The 15,241-nt window shown below is 54.1% G+C and overlaps 1 long non-coding RNA gene across 2 annotated transcripts in view; it reads left to right on the top strand.

Annotated features, from left to right (window-relative positions):
* Positions 1-14,456, top strand: part of LOC116647858 — a 145,910-nt gene extending 131,454 nt beyond the window's left edge. The window contains exons 3-4 of one of the 2 annotated variants that reach the window (XR_004302408.1): positions 13,211-13,866; positions 14,121-14,456. This is a non-coding gene — a long non-coding RNA (uncharacterized LOC116647858). Of the gene's footprint in view, positions 1-13,210 lie in introns of both variants that reach the window. The other variant, XR_004302407.1, reaches the window with a different exon arrangement.
* The last annotated feature ends 785 nt before the right edge of the window (positions 14,457-15,241 follow it).

Raw genomic sequence — 15,241 nt, 5'->3', positions numbered from 1 at the left:
CTTGTCTCCCCAGGTGCTTTGAGGATGACACAAAACTCCACACGGGACGAGGAAGGGCACCGAGAAATGGTTTGGTAAGGGGAAGCCTTGGCTGGAAGATTAGGTCCCAGGAGCCAGCCTGAACCCGGGCATTCTAGGCGGAGTGGCCTGTGGATGGGGCTGGCCCTGCCTGCCCTCCCCTGCCCTCCAGGTGCCGCCTACAGAGTCCTGGTTCCTGGGCCTCCACCAGCTCTGCCGTGAATGCCTTTGGGTGGTGCGGGCTCCTCATGCCAGGGGCCCCAGCCAAGGAACCCTGCCTCCTCTCCTGGAGGCCTGACCCGAGGGTCATTCACTCAGCAGCCCTGCTGACCCGTGGCCCCAGAAGAGGGTAGTGTTCTTCTCGCTCTTCCCTGCCCTGAAGTCACCCAGCCACTTCCCAGGGCTGCTTGAGACAGCTTGGTGAAACAGAGGGCCGGCTTTGAGAACCTCTTTGGGGCAGGTCGGCAAAGCTCAAGAGCCGAGCTTAGGCCTTCGGGTCTCTTTCTCCATGCCTGGAAAAGTATACATGTACACAAGAGCTTCTCCTTCCGGATCCCAAAAGGCATGCTTCGCCGCTCTTGGGAGAGGCCCAGCCCAGACCCAAGTCCTGCCTGCCCCTGGCGGTCCCTGCCCTTCTACTTCCAGCCATCAAGCAGGAGGAGGAAGGTGGATTGAATAGGAAGAGGTGGGAGTTTTAGGAAGTCATGCTCCCCAGGGTCCCAAAAAAGCAGCCCAGCACCCAGAGGGAAGAGCCACCCCCTGATATTTGTTGTCTCCCGTGTAAAGCCCTGAAGTACTCGTGGGCCGCACTGGGGCGGTGGGGATGCCATTTGCCTTCCCGGACTACTGACAGAGCGCCCTGGGCTACCGCCTGGGACACATACTCCCTGGGTGGCCCCGAGCAAGTCCTCGAACCCTCAGGCGGTTTCCCCATCTGTAAAGTGGGAAGAATAACATCACTTGTCCTGCTTACTTGCCAGGGTCTGTGTGAGGCCAGCTGAGATCACTGAGCCATATGGCGAGGCTTTGGGAGTGGCTAAGGGCCACCCAGCTCGGGGGTGAGGCACCGTGGTGCTTATGGTGATTAGCAGCCAAGCAGGGCCCGAGGTCTGTGCTCCCCTGGGAGGGTGGCTTTCCAGGCACCCACCTGGGGCTTAAGAGCTTCGTGGGCCTCCCACAGCTGATAAGTCACCACCTGGTAGGTGTGCTTTGTCTGGTCTGCAGCAGGAACGGAGAGCCTGCCCTTGGCTGCAGCAGAGAACGTTCCTCTGCCTTCTCTCCCTTCCCCAGTGGGCCGAGAAGGAGCAAGGAAGGGCCTTATCTCTTAGGGTTTCCTGAGGAACCTGCCACCTGCCCATATAGAAACTCTGGGGGTGCTGAGTCTCAGTCTACATAGTCATGGAGGTGCTGATTTAGGTGTCTCTGGCCATGTGGTCTGTCACCGTCTTACCATGAAAGAAGAAGGAGGCATATAGTTGTGTTGGATTGTATCTCGTAGTGCGGTTCACTGTGGAGGTGCTCCACAGATAGTCGTTGAATATACAATTCGTCAGAATCTTTGTTTTGTTCCCAAACGTTCCACGCATTCATTGAAAGGAGGAACACTGAGGTTTGCGGGGGCCTCTCTGGTGGGGCAGTAAACATCTGGTGAGTGCCTGCTCCTTGCCCAGCACCGTGCCAAGTGGCTTGGGTTCCGTCCTTGCTCTCGCAAAGCCAGACTCTCCCTGACCATCTCCTTCCATCTCCCGTCCAGCCCAGGATCTCCTCTGAGTCTTTCCGGAGAGGTGTCCTCTGTGGGAACCCTTGCATGGTGGAGAATTCCATCTCTCCTGAGGCCACCCGCCCTCGTCCTTTCAGGAGACTCCGGCTGCCTCCAGGTCCTTCCAGAAGGGACCGGGAAGAATCCAAGAAGACCTTGTGGAGTTGCTGAGACCTGAAGTAAAGGAAGCTGAAGGAGAGAGTGTCGCTGCAGGCCATCTGCAGTGCATCGAAGAGCGTCCCCCAGAAGTCACAGCCACCCAGAACCTCAGACGTGACCGTGTGTTTGCAAATAGGGTCTCTGTAGATACGATTCATGAAGGACCCACTGACAAGTCCTGGGGGGGTGGGAACAGAGAGACACAGAGAGGATGGGGATCTCCAGATGGGAACAGAAATTGGAGGGAGGGGTCCACAGGCCAAGGACAGCTAGCAGCCAGCAGTAGCCGCTGGGACATACCCCTGGAATGGGTACCCCTCCTGGCCTCTGGAAGGAACCAGCCCTGCCCACACCCTGATTTTGGACTTCTATCCTCCTGAACTAGGAGAACAGAAGTGTCTGTTGCTTTTTGCCACCAGATTGTGGCCATTTGTTAGGGCAGCCTCGGCAGAAGAGTATGAGGCAGACGAGAACATGCTCTGCGGCGGGTTAGGGGAACAGGCTTGAGGTGAGGGGTCCAGGGGACCAGACTGCGTGTAAGGAGACAGGACTGGTTCGTATGTTAGGGGCGAGAGTCTGCAGGCCCGTTGGCCCGTGGGTGGAGGGCCGTGATGCCAGGCTGAGGTGTGTGTGGAGCAGAGCCCTTCTGCCAGGGGACAGTCTTCACAATCCAGAAAGGTGCTGACCCTGGATTCTTGGACTCTCTCTGCCAAATTGTGACTTATAGGATGACAGGGGTAGTTATAAGGTGCTTAGGGTTAGAAAATTTTATAAAAGGCAAGGAAAATATTCAGGATCCATACTCGGTTATATATCCATCCCTTATTTTTTTAAAAAATAACATTTCAGTGTTTTCATGGTTGTATAGTATTTCATTGTAGGACCCACAGCATAGTTATGGTTGAACAGTTCTTTGATGTTTCCCATGTTTCTTCTTTTGCTGTGAAAGGCTCTGAAGACCATCCGGGTAGCAAGAACTTGATCCATATCCATCCTAGTTTCGGGGGGCTGCTGTAACACGTCACCACCAACTGGGTGGTTTAAAACAACACAAATGTAAGGTGCCTGGGTGGCTCAGTCGGTTAAGCATCCAACTCTTGATTTTTGGCGCAGGTCATGATCTCAGGGTCATTCAAGTCCCTCATTGGGCTCACGCGCTGGGTATGGAGCCTACTTGAGATTCTCTCTCTCCCTCTCCCTCTGCCCCTCCCCGCCACCACCCTGCTGGCATATGCATGCTCTCTCTCTTAAAAACAAAAACAAAACCCACAAATGTGCTCTCTTACAGTTCTGGCAGCCGGAAGTCTGAAATGAGTCTTATGGGACTAAAATCAAGTTGTGGGCAGGGCCGGTTCCTTCTGGTGGCTCCAGGGAAGAGTCGTTCCTGGCCTCCTGCAGCCTCTGGAGGCTGCCACACTCCTTGGCTTGTGGCCACATCACATCAGCCTCTGGCTCGGTGTTCACGTCCGTTCTTCTCTCTGTACTCAGCCCTACGTCTGCCTCCCTCTGAGAAGGACCTTTGTGGTGGCATTTAGGGCCCATCTGGATAATCCAGGATCCTCTCCCCATTTCAAGACCCTTAACTTAATCCCACCTGCCAAGTCCCTTTTGCCACATAAGGTGACATTTACAGGTGCCAGGGGTTAGAATGGGGACTCTCATTTTTGTGGGGGAAGCGGGTGTCATTAACGAGCCTGTCCCGATGTCCATGACTGTTTTCTCACAGTAGATTCCTGTATGTGGAAACACGGGGCACAAGGGTCCGACTGACGTTGCAGTGTGAAGCCTCTGCAGAAGACACCCCGCGTCGCGTACAGTGACTGGCATGGTTTGCTACTGTCCCTTTAAGAGCCCTTCGTAGCCCTCCTAGGAGTCCGACCCCATAGGGAGGCTGGGGACTGAACTCCCCATTACAGGAATCATTTAGAGTCAGCCTCTGGGAAGCTCGGGGCTAATGAGATAATTCACATTAGGAGAGGAAGGAAGTGAAGGTGGCCTGACATCCTTTCTGTCTCTAATTTATATGATTCACTGAAGCCTCCCCCTCTCCCCCACCGTGGGGCCACCCCTCCTCCGGCTGCCCCTTTGAATTCTGGTTCCACTGTCCACCCTCGTCCTGCCAGCCGGGGCTCTGGTTTCCGGCAAGTCCCAGCATGCCGAGGAACCTGGGAAGGCTGCCTTCTGCCCAGATGAGGCACTCAGGCTCTTTTCTCCGCAGCCGCGCTGCAGACTCCATTCTTCACCTCTTTCTTCTCTTTTCCCAGAGCCTCACCCAGCTCCCCTCCACCCCCACCCCTGCCCCGACCAGTGACCAACCAACTGGTATCTGCGGGACCAAAGGAAAGAGAAAAGCTTTCAACAGAACACAGGCAGGCTCCAGGCTCCAGGGGACCTAGAGGCCCAGGCTGCCAAGATTTTGTCTGCCCCCTCGCCCCCCCCCCCCCGCCCTGTACTTTTAGAGGGAAGGGAGAGAGAACAAGAGAGATCGTTCTCTTCCTGTTTTGTTCCACTGCCTACTCTTTTGGTCAAAGCTGTCTCTGCAAACATGAAAATCCAGTTTGGGTTTTAATTAGAAAAGTGTGAAGTAACCCATGGTTCAGGCCATTGGGAGTTCAGATCCAACCCTGGGAGCCTCTCTGGGGGCTGCATGCAGAGCACGGAGAGGGGAGGACCCGGTCTCATCGTGGGCACCCTGCTCTCAGTTGCCCATTTTCTGTAGTGACACCCGCCTGCTTTTCTCAGACCTGCTGCCTGGACGGTTCCAGCCTCCCCTCCCCCAAGCCCGGGAAGGGTCCCTGGCGCCCGGAGGGAGGTGTGGCTCTCTCTTGCCCCTGGTTTATTCTTTTCCTCCTCTCATCCTCCCTGAGGGAGGCCATATGGTGGAGTGTTCCGAGTCAGGGCCAAGGGCCAGAGCCGTGCTGGCCCCGGGGACAGTCCAGCAGCCCTGATGTGCCGTGTGGGTGGCCCGTCCCGTGAACTTGCTGCCTGACCTCCCCCGGCCTCCGAGAGCCCAGCTGCAGCCTTGGGTAGCAGCCTGGCTGCGTCGTGATGGGCGGGTGCCGAGGCCCCGCGTCCCCCCTGTGCCCTTGGCACCCGCGCCACATGCCGTCCGGGCGGTGCTGGGCCCGGGCCCCCGGGGCCCCCTTTCCCGTCGGGGTAGCCTGAGCTCGCTCGCCAGGTGCTAGTGTCTCCAGTGAGGCGGAAAGAGCGGGCGGCCCAGAGGCTCCAGGAGGAGTGCACACAGGCTGGAAGGAGGAGAGACGCAAGGGCGGGACCCAGGCGCTGGAGGCGAAGGACGACCGTGCGCTTCCAGGTTGACCCGCCACAAAGCTCGCGTCCTCACCTCAGCCCCGTCCTGAGCTGCGGCTGCCTCGTTCCCCCGTGGGGGCTTTTGAGGAGGGGCCGTGTCACCTGCTCCCTGTATCGGGCACGCACCCCCACACGTTTTAGGGAGGGAGCACGCAAGGGACCTAAAGGCTACAGACAACGTTATTGATTTCAAAAGGAAAAAAAAAAAATACCGTCAGATGGGCCTGGAGTTCCTGTACACCTGTGAGGTCTGGTCTGGACCAGGAAAATAACCAAGCAGTGACTCATCGTCCTTCCTTCCTGGGAAGCACACTCCTGTATTTTTTAGTACAGATAGGGATAGAGGTGATGATAGTGACAGACAGACTTACGGAGCCTCTTGTATTTCCCTCAGTCCCCACGACAATCCTACGACGGACTACGTACTGCTCGTATTCCCGTTTAACACGTGGGTGAGAGAGAATTGAGGGGACTTGCCCGAGATCCGGGACTTGGGGCTTGATTTGACTCCGTTTCTATAAGCAGAGATGTCTCTAGTGCGATGTGCTTCCTGACTGTTCTCCTGTCCGTAGGGATGAGTGTCTGTGGCCCACGGCCCTCCCACACCTGTTGAGATAACTAGCCTATGTTGCTAGGGATTCGCTTGTTCGCTCACTCACACTTGCCTCTTCGGGGCCAGACACTAAGCCAGGTACTCCGGACACAGAAGGGAAGCCTGGTTGCTGCAGCGAGCCTCCAGCTGCCCCGGGACAGACCTGCGAGGTGCTGAGGAGGGACGTTCGGGGCCCCCGAAGCCTGCCAGCGCTGCAGTCCTTGAATGCACGTGCTCTTTCTCTCCCACGTGGTTGACAGTCCTTGGTGTTCCAGACCCAGACAAGTCAGAGGTCCCGCTGTGTCCTCACTGCAGGCTGGCCACGAGCCCTCACACGTCTGGGTAGACAGTAGAGTCCTGCAAGGGACTTCAGGGACCCGGTGAGAGCACCTGTCCGTTGATCCCTCCTGAGGAAAGAGGGTAGCACGTGTCATCCTATGGAGCCCCATCCCTGGCATGACTCACAGAGGACAGAGGAGCTCCTGCAAGGCCTCCAAGTAGGTGTCTCTCTGTCCCCGTGGTCCCCATTGTTAGAGCAGAGCTGGGCCCTCTCGGGCCCAGTCCCCTATTAGCTATTGTTATATTGGCCATCTGGAGAAGGAGAGGAGAAGGGCCTTGTGATTGGCCATTAGGTGGCCCCTGAAGGACAGGCTGCATGATAAGGAGAGGACAGAGGGGAGTGTGGGACTGGGGTCCCTATTATCTTTAAAGTCCATCTTTAGGAACAATCTCCTGCAGATAAACAAGGGACCCAGGTTGGCTGGTTCGGAAGGGTCTTTGATCCACCTAGAAGTTAATGCTTTTCAATGGAGAACCACAAAGCAGCCCCACCCTGGGCCACAGAGATAACAGGCTGGTGCAATCACAAACCACCAGCCTCTTGATAATGCCCGGTTTTATTGAGGTCTGGTTTTCACCCAATGGGAACACATCCGGCGAGCATCAAAGGGAGCAGGCATCACCTTGTGCAAAGAATCCTCTGCCCTCAGGTGTGTATGTGCTGGGAAGGGTGCGTGTGGGGCTGTGTGTGCACAAGGCTGCCCGTTGGCAATTTCCTTTCTATAGATCAGAGGCCACCAGCCCCAGGGGGCCTTGACCAGCCGTGAACACCATTCCCCTCTTCCGGCTGGTCCAGCTCCTCCGATGTCCCTGCAGATGGTGATTTCACCCCATACATGTAAGGGGCGCGCTGTGTCATTTCGTGCTCGGCTCCGTGTCAAAGGCAGTTGGTATAAGGTTGTCAAGGGAGCCATGGGGTGGGTGCTCTGAGGACACAAAGCCTGAAGGCCTATTGTTCGGTGATCTCAGGCTTGGTCTTTTGGAGGCGTCTGCACTCCATGGAACAGACCCCAGGGATGTATGTCTCACCTAGGAGAATGGAAGGAGCGGGCCATGGGGGATGGTGGAAGAACAAAAGGGAAGCATAGGGTCGCATCTTTGCAGGGGGAGGGTTGATGGACCAATTGGTTGAGTGTGGCCCCACGGGAAGGAGCATCCTCCTCCCCTACCCCCGGGCCGTGCCTCTTGGCTGCCTCATATTTCATCTGGGCAGTCAGGATGCTGGACATCATGCACTGGCCTCTGGAGACAGGAGCAGAGAAACAGCACCATGCAAACAGAACATCTGGAAGCTTTTTAAAGTTTATTTTTTAACACATTTGCAAGAGTCAGGACGTTGCACACGAGGTTTACAGGCTGGAGGGAACCAGGGGTTTTGTCAAGTGGGGGGATTTTGAGGCTGGAGAAGGGCGGTGGTATAGGGAGAGGGATGGGGGAGCACTGGAAATGGCCAGTGTCAGCAGCCAGTCCTGCACGCTTTGGGCTGGTAGCCCAGGAACCTGTTAAAACAGAAAAAGCACCTGAGTTCCTTCCTTGCCTCTCCCATACCACTGGTACAGAGCAACTGGAGTTCTTCTACCTTGTTCCGATCGGCCGCATGAAGTGGGCTGAAAGAGCAGAAGGCAGGACCTCTGAGAAAGGATGGGAACGTGCTGGTGGGCTCCATCGCGCTGAGCCTTAGCCTCTTAGAGACTCACTGCGGGGTGGGGATGGGGGCTTTTCTGCTGAGGGTTACAGACTCATACCTGTCCCTCATCTTTGCATCTGGGCTAGCCAGGCGGGGCTGCCGTAGGCAGGAGACAGAGAGGCCAGCTCATCTGGGTGCTGCCATGAAGGGGGGATACCGAAGAATGTCAGAGCCCTGTGAGCTTCTCTCTCGCCCCGCTTCCTCCTCTTCCTCCTCCTTTTCTCCATTCCCCCCCCTCCCTAGCCTCCCCCAGTGACATGCTGGAGTTAATGGTTTGGGCCAAGGGAAACGAGGAAGAGCTTGGCTCAGCATTTCATGCAGGGCAAGCAGGGAGGAAAATAATGGAGGAAAAGACAGTTCCCAGCAGGACAATTTACACATGACTTCATCTTTCTTTTCAAGGAGCATCAACCTGTTTGCCTCTCCCTTTCTTCACTGCTGGTTCCTCATTGAATTCTTTCCTTCCTTTCTGCTCCAACCCAGTGCGGAGCCCCGGCCAAGCTGATTTGCAGGGCTACGTCCAGTATTTGGGAAATCTCTCCTTGCTCTGAGTGCATCCTTGTGGGAGGATTGTGGTGTCAGCACCTGGGGAGTTTACCAATTGGAAGGAGAATTAATGCTCCCCGTTTCTAAATAGGCCCCACTGCCGTACCCCTGTCTTTATTAAGACAGTTCTTTTTGTTGAATGAGCTCATATTTCTAGCTCATGGGAGCTGGTTCATTGTGTGCTGTTTATTAGGGGAGGGAACTGAGGCTTTGTGTGGTTATTCATGGGAGACACTGAAAGGTGTCCGCCCGGTTTTGATGGGAAATGAGGTGACACAGCCACCAGGAATTCCTCCCCATCTAGTCACCCCATCTGGCGACTAGGATGCCCGTTCCCAGGTTGACAGCAGTCATGCTTTTATAGCGTCTGCTTGGGAGCATCTCGTGTGCTTCCCATAGTTAGGATAGTGGTGTGTCACCTTCCCCGGCTCAGAGCCATCTCTCCTCCGGGCCTGTTGGCCCTCAGTGTGCAGTGTCTCTAAGCATGGGCTGCACACTGGAATCACCTGGAGAGCTTTAACGGCCACCTTGTCCTGCCCTAGTAGATTCTGATTTAACCCCGCTGGAGGGAAAATTGGAATTTTGAGAAGCGTCCCAGATGATGCTAATGTGCAGCCAAGGTCAAGAATGGACCACCCCCAAGAGAGCATTTCTCAACTGGGAGTGATTTTGCTGACTCTCCCCTTCCTGCCCTTACTCACTTACAATGTCTGAGTTACTTTTGAGGGTCACACGGAGAGGAGAGTGCTACTGGATCTAGTGGGTAGAGGTCAAGGATGCTGCTAAGCAGTTTACAGTGCACAGGACAGCCCCCCCCCCCCCAACGACGAAGAGTTATCCAGCCCCAAATGTCATTACTTCCAGAGTTGAGAAACTTTGCTCTAGAATGGTGGTTCTCACACTTGAGTGTACCAGAACCACCTGGAGAACTTGTTAAAACACAGACTGTTGGGCTCCACTCCCAGGGTTTTGGATTCAGTAAGTCTGGGGTGGGGCCTGAGAATTTGCATTTCTAACAAGTTCCCAGGTGCTTGCTCAAGCTGTCGGTCCAGGGCTACACTTTGAGAACCACTAGTCTAGACTGACTCTGCATCCTGTTTTTCTAGATCTGTGATATATTATATCCATTGTGGTTACTAGAAAACTCTAAAATGGCAATGACTTAATAACTAAGAAGAGCATTCTCTCCCACATAACAGAAATCCAAAGGAAGGCCGTCCAAGGCTAGTGTGGTAGTTCTGGAGTTATCAGGGACCCAGGTTCCCATCTTCTTGTTAGATCATCTTAGTGCATGACTCCCATCATCAATGTCCCTCATGGTCCAAAATGGCTGCTGGAGCACCAGCCATCATGTCCTCCTTGAAAGCAGAAGGTAGGAAAGGCAGACAGGGGAAAATAGTGGCGTCCCTCCAACACCTTTTGAACACACTTCCCATGGCACTTTTGCTTACATCTCTTTGGCCAGGTCTTGGTCACATGGCCATAGCTACAAGAAAGGCTGAGAAACATAATCTTTTTATTTTGGGCCACAATGTGCCAGCCAAAACTCAGTTATGTTACTAAGTAGAAAAGCGAGGATACATGGTAGAGTAATCAACTGAACCGCTTCTGCCCATATGTGCATGCCTAATCCTTTCGAAGAGTTACCATTTGTATCTGAATATTTGGCATCTGCCCTGTGCTTTTCATGCAGTATATCATTTAATCCTAACAGCTCTGCAAGGCAGATAATAATATCATCTCTGTTTTTCAGATGACGGACGGAACTGAGACTTGCAGAGATTAAGCCATCAGCCCAAGTTGACAGTCACAAATGGTATAACTTGAGAGTCTGCCTCTAAGCCTGGGCTGCTTCTTGCCTTGGTTGCTCTCAGGGACCTGACCTTTTCCTTCTGAGCCTGCAGGGTTTCTGTTAGACATTTATAAGCCAAATGCGGGACTCTGTCCCTTCTGACCCGCTGCATTCCATTGTCACCTACATTCGCACCGTGATCCCCTCTTCTGTAGATCTACTGAGAGACAGAGGCGTGGTATGCCCGATGGACAAGATTAGTTCCCTATGGCCGTCGTAAAATTACCACAAACTTCGTGGCTTAAAACAACACAAATTTATTCTCATACATTCTGGAGGCTCATTCCACTGGGCTAAAGTCAAAGTACCCGCAGGGCTGGTTCCTTCTGGAAGTGCTAGGGAAGAATCCATTTCCTTGCCTTTTCCAGCTTCTGGAGGCCCCTGTGTTTCCATTTCCTCCCTGAATCACTCCAGACTCCTGCTTTCATTTTCACATTTCACTCCCTCTCCTGTGTCACATCTCCTCCCCACCCCCACCCCCGCCTCCCTCTTGTAGGGACCCTCGTGGTGACGGTTGGGGCCCACCTGGGTCTTCCAGGATCATCTCTGCACATCAGACCTCTTCTGCCGCCGAGGGTCACATTCACAGGTTGCCTGGATTAGGACGTGGGTGTCTTTGCGGGCTAACAGTCAGCCAGCCACAGGGGCTCTCTTGGTCCAGTGCTGCCTTTCCTGGTCCCCAGCTTTGCTTTCGTGGGCTGTTCCCGACACAGACGCTGCCTACATTTCACTCGGGGAGTTGCTAGGCCAGAGACAGGTTCTGGAGGGCAGGGCGGTGTGTCCGAGGTTTGTCTAATCAGCCCAACTGGCCATGGCAATGGGCATGAAAACACTCAAGTGGAAAAGGAGTGGGGGAAGGGGACCCTGCCCTGGAGGTGGCAGAGTGACTTCACCTGGGCATGATGCACGCCGGACAAGCATGAACAGCAGGTACAGTCAGTCACCCGGCGGCAGGCTTTGCAAACCCTCTGGGCCGCGTGTTTCTAGGTCACCTTGCAAACCTCTAGGTGCCTGCTAATCTGTGAGCCCCCCTCTCGCCTTTCTCTAGGCTCGTGGAGGCGTGTCTTCGGCCAAATACAAAGGCTACACCTAGCAGGGTTTATGGGAGGAGGGAGGGCGGCAGGAGTGTTAGGCTCGGTTGGGCTGGTTCTGTCCTAACCTTATTTTCCTTCCCTGCAGTGATTCCCTCGTCTCTATCCCCCCCACCCCATCACAACCACCCCCCGACCCCCAGCCCCGCCTTGGCTGGGTCTGCCAGGATGAGTCTGGGATATTGTATGTTTTGCTTTTTATTTTATTTTGCAAGTGCCTCCCAACATTCCCCTCTGTGTTTCATGTCCCCCTGCCAAGTGCATGCGGTTGCCGGGCAACAAGAAGGAAGTCCCTGTGTGATTCACCCACTGCTGCCAATTAATTTGCTAGCTGCGTGCGTCTCCCCGGGGAAAAGGTTCCTCCTGGCCCTCTGTGAGGGCTGCTGCCCCGGAGGGGAAAGGGAACCGGAGGAGAGTTAGCAGAACTTTGGGGCTCTTCAGGGTGTTTTCGGTTCCAAATGAAAGAGTGTCTGGGTGAGACTTAGGGGTTCCTCTTGGCGGCCAATCAGAGAGCCTCTCGGAGCCCAAGAGTGCCTCTGCGTGGGCACGCTGGCTGGCGCTTCGTGGGTAGGTGGCTCTAACACGCAGACCCCCACCCCCTGCAGCTCTCTGGCAGAGGAATGTCTTCTGTGTTCTCTCTGCTCGGTCTCCCCCCTCCCACCCCCTGGGGCAGGCCCTGACTGGGACCTCCTCCCATCCCTGAGAGTTAGTGCCTTGTCTCTGGGTGTCCCTGCCTGGGCGGTAACCAAAACCCACGGGAAGGAGAGCACCCCTGCACAGGCTAGGCTGCGACCTCCGTAGGTCTGCAGAGGGGCCGATGGGAGCCTGTTGGCCCAGACCGCCCCCAGAATCTCCAGTGTGTGTCCCTCAGCCATCGATGTCCTTCCGGCCTCGTGCTTCATCAGTATCCCCTCTCTGCTAAGGCCTGCGAGGCCAGGCCTTGCCTGCCTGCTCTGTGTCTGTTTTCACGGCATCTCACCCGGGCTGGTCCTTGGGCACGCATGCATCTGCAGGTGCCCACGTGGTTCCGTATGGGCGGTGAGTGCCGCAGCCGTGAGGACTGGATTATCCGTGTCTGGGAGTAGGCCCCTGGCTTGCCTCGCTGGGCCTCGTCAATTTTAAAATGGGGAAGTCCCCTGGGGGCATTTGGTGGCACTAGCTATATTTGCCCCTCAGAAATGGGGGTCACGGGGTGGTGGGAAGTCAGGAAAGTATGTGGAGCCCACGTCCATCTTCGCTTATTTGCAATCAGCATTAGGAAAACAAATGTGTTAAGCCGAGTCTTCCCGTTTCCTCCCAGGGACCCCTTTGTTCTGGATAATTTCCTAATTCATGGTTAAGGGATTCGTGAGAACAGACAGACGTCCAGCTAAAGTGAACACTAGGTTAGGGACCAGGCCCTTGCCATCCTGTACTAAGAACACCAGCAGCCTCTGTGCCTCAGTTTTCCTGTCTATAAAGTGGGTGACCTAACACCTCCATGCTTCCTGCGCCGAATCTCACGGACAATGTCATGACCTGCTGAGAAACAGAAGCTTCCACTTTCTCTGGGCTGGCTATATTCAGTGTTTTCTGGGGTTTTTTTTGTTTTTGTGTTTGTTTGTTTAAATCGGCTATGTGGTTATAGTGGTGAGATCTGAGTGGAGGGTTCCTGGTGGTAATTCAGTGTAGGGGGAGTTCCTTGAGTGGTATAAATAGGGCACCTTTTTTTTTTCCTGTCTTAGCTCAAATAGTACTTTTTGCACTGTGGGTTCTGTTCACTGGCTAGAACATTATGGACTAAAGACAGGAGAGTCAAGCTCACTGCTGAAAGAGCAGAAGGCAGAATCTAACTCTGATGCTGTGTTTCGGTCTACAGGCCTGGAAAAGAGCAGCGGCTAAGGGCCGCTCTTCCTCACTCCCACTTGCCACCAGGAAGCTGGGGGGAGCCAACGTATGCCATTGGGACCTCTCAAAGTACCCGGCTAATATGGGACCATCTCTTAAGAGGCAAGAGCTCTGGATCTGATTAAGAATTCTTATTTTGGAGAAAGAAGAAACTTCTGGATTTGAGAAGACATTGGAAGAGAAAGTAAAGACCTTTGCACTGAGGAATAGTATATGTCTGAACCCGCACGAGCTGGATGCAACCTACAGTTGACAAGTCACCATCATCACAGACCTTGTCCCTTCCTTCTTGTGGAAAACATTTCCTCTGCTGCTGCCTGCCCTTAAGACTCCCCCCCACCCCCCAGCCCAATGCCCGGGAACCAAAGGGCTTTCTACCACACCCTTTCTTGCCCCCCAGTTCCCCCGTCTGCTGTGCCTTTGGACTCGGCAATTCTTGTTTGCTCCATTATCTTCCAGCCGGATACAGAGTGAATTGTTAACCACACTTAGGTCAAATGGGATTTTAATTTTTGTTCCTGTTCCTTCTAAAGAGGCCAGTGTTTGTGTTGCTGTGTGAGCTGCATTGGAATAGAATGTCCTCTCGCTTCTTTGGGATCTGGCCCCTCAGGTTCCAGAGTGATACGGGTCAGTGCAGAAGTTCTTCGGGACCTCAGATGTCAGGGATGTTGCGGGGGTGGGGGGCTCCTGTAGGGGCTCTGGTGTCCTCCATGTCAGCTTTCTTTGCTTGGATCCCACCCAGATGTTTGTCCGGAAGAGCAAAAAGTGAATGCTGTGCGTTCATCCCCGCTATCTGCTCTTTTTTTTTTTTTTTTAATGTCATTTGATGTGTAATTGACATAGTATTCTGTCCATCTCCCACCTGTCTTCTGTTAATGCAGACGCACCACCAGCTGTGAAGACCCCTTCCCTCAGATGGCAGATGGGGCCCCTGCCAGAGCATGGGGCTTTGTCACAGACCATCTTGCTACCAGAGCTGGTGTGTTTATTGAAGACCCTCTGCCCCTCGGATGCCGGTGTCACTCCTGACGGCAGACCGGGCCCCTCGAAACACGAGTCCTGTTTGTTTCGTCCCTCCAGTGCCACCGTGCGCGTGGCTAAAAACACTTCTAGAGTCGACCTTGTCTCAATTGCAGAGCCAAAGATGTCTGTTCATTCTACTTCTAAAGCAAACGATGGCTTGCCTTTGTAGGAGGAATTAAAGCCATACACATATATCTTCTCTTTGTTTGTGGGTGAAGTGTTTCTGTGACCATAGAATGACCTCAGTGTCTGCTCAGGGGAGCAACGGGGTCTTCTTGGCCTCTCAGATTCCCCACAAAATGAGCGAGGAGAACCTCTTGAGGTCGTTTCCTGCTGTTGAAATGTAAGGCTCGTTCGTGGGCTTTGGTCTTCTTTCCTTGACATGCACACAGACTCGTCATACTGGTTAGAGTCTTTCAGGTTTCAAGGAACAGAGACCCCTTAGATTACCTGCATTAACGTGGGTTTATTCCAAGTTGCTCTGGAAGTAAGGTAGACAGGAACAGTCTGCCCAGCAGCTGCCCAGCGAGGCCTTTCTAGAAGCCCAAAGTCATTCAAGACATCCATTCGCTAGACAGTTTCCAGAAATGGCAAGAACTCTGACGCTGTGGTCATTTTGATCATCTGCTCAGCAGCACGACTCACTGCTCCTGATTCTAGAATTCTCCTGTGACGATGAGCTGAGGGTGCTGGCTGTCCCAGAACACACAACTTTCAGTGATAAACCTGGGACAGTCCTGGGCAAACCGGAACAATTGGCCACGCTCCTGGGTTACAGAGTTACCTGCCATAGTTCGCTGATGCTCTTGATTAGCCCAACCAGCTGCCATTCAGAACCCTTGAGTCTGACCACACTGTTCACCACTGGGCAGGCTATAGATGGAGGCCATTGGATCAAGCACCCAGTCCTGACCACATCAGGTGTTTCCCGGGTGGTAGGGTTGCATGATACTGAATAAAAACCTGGACGTAACAAACC

Source organism: Phoca vitulina, unplaced genomic scaffold (assembly GCF_004348235.1).
Source record: "Phoca vitulina isolate PV1807 unplaced genomic scaffold, GSC_HSeal_1.0 scaffold41, whole genome shotgun sequence".
Lineage (NCBI taxonomy): Eukaryota > Metazoa > Chordata > Mammalia > Carnivora > Phocidae > Phoca > Phoca vitulina.
The sequence above is the reverse complement of the archived record's forward strand: the minus strand, read 5'-3'. Positions and strand labels throughout refer to the sequence as shown.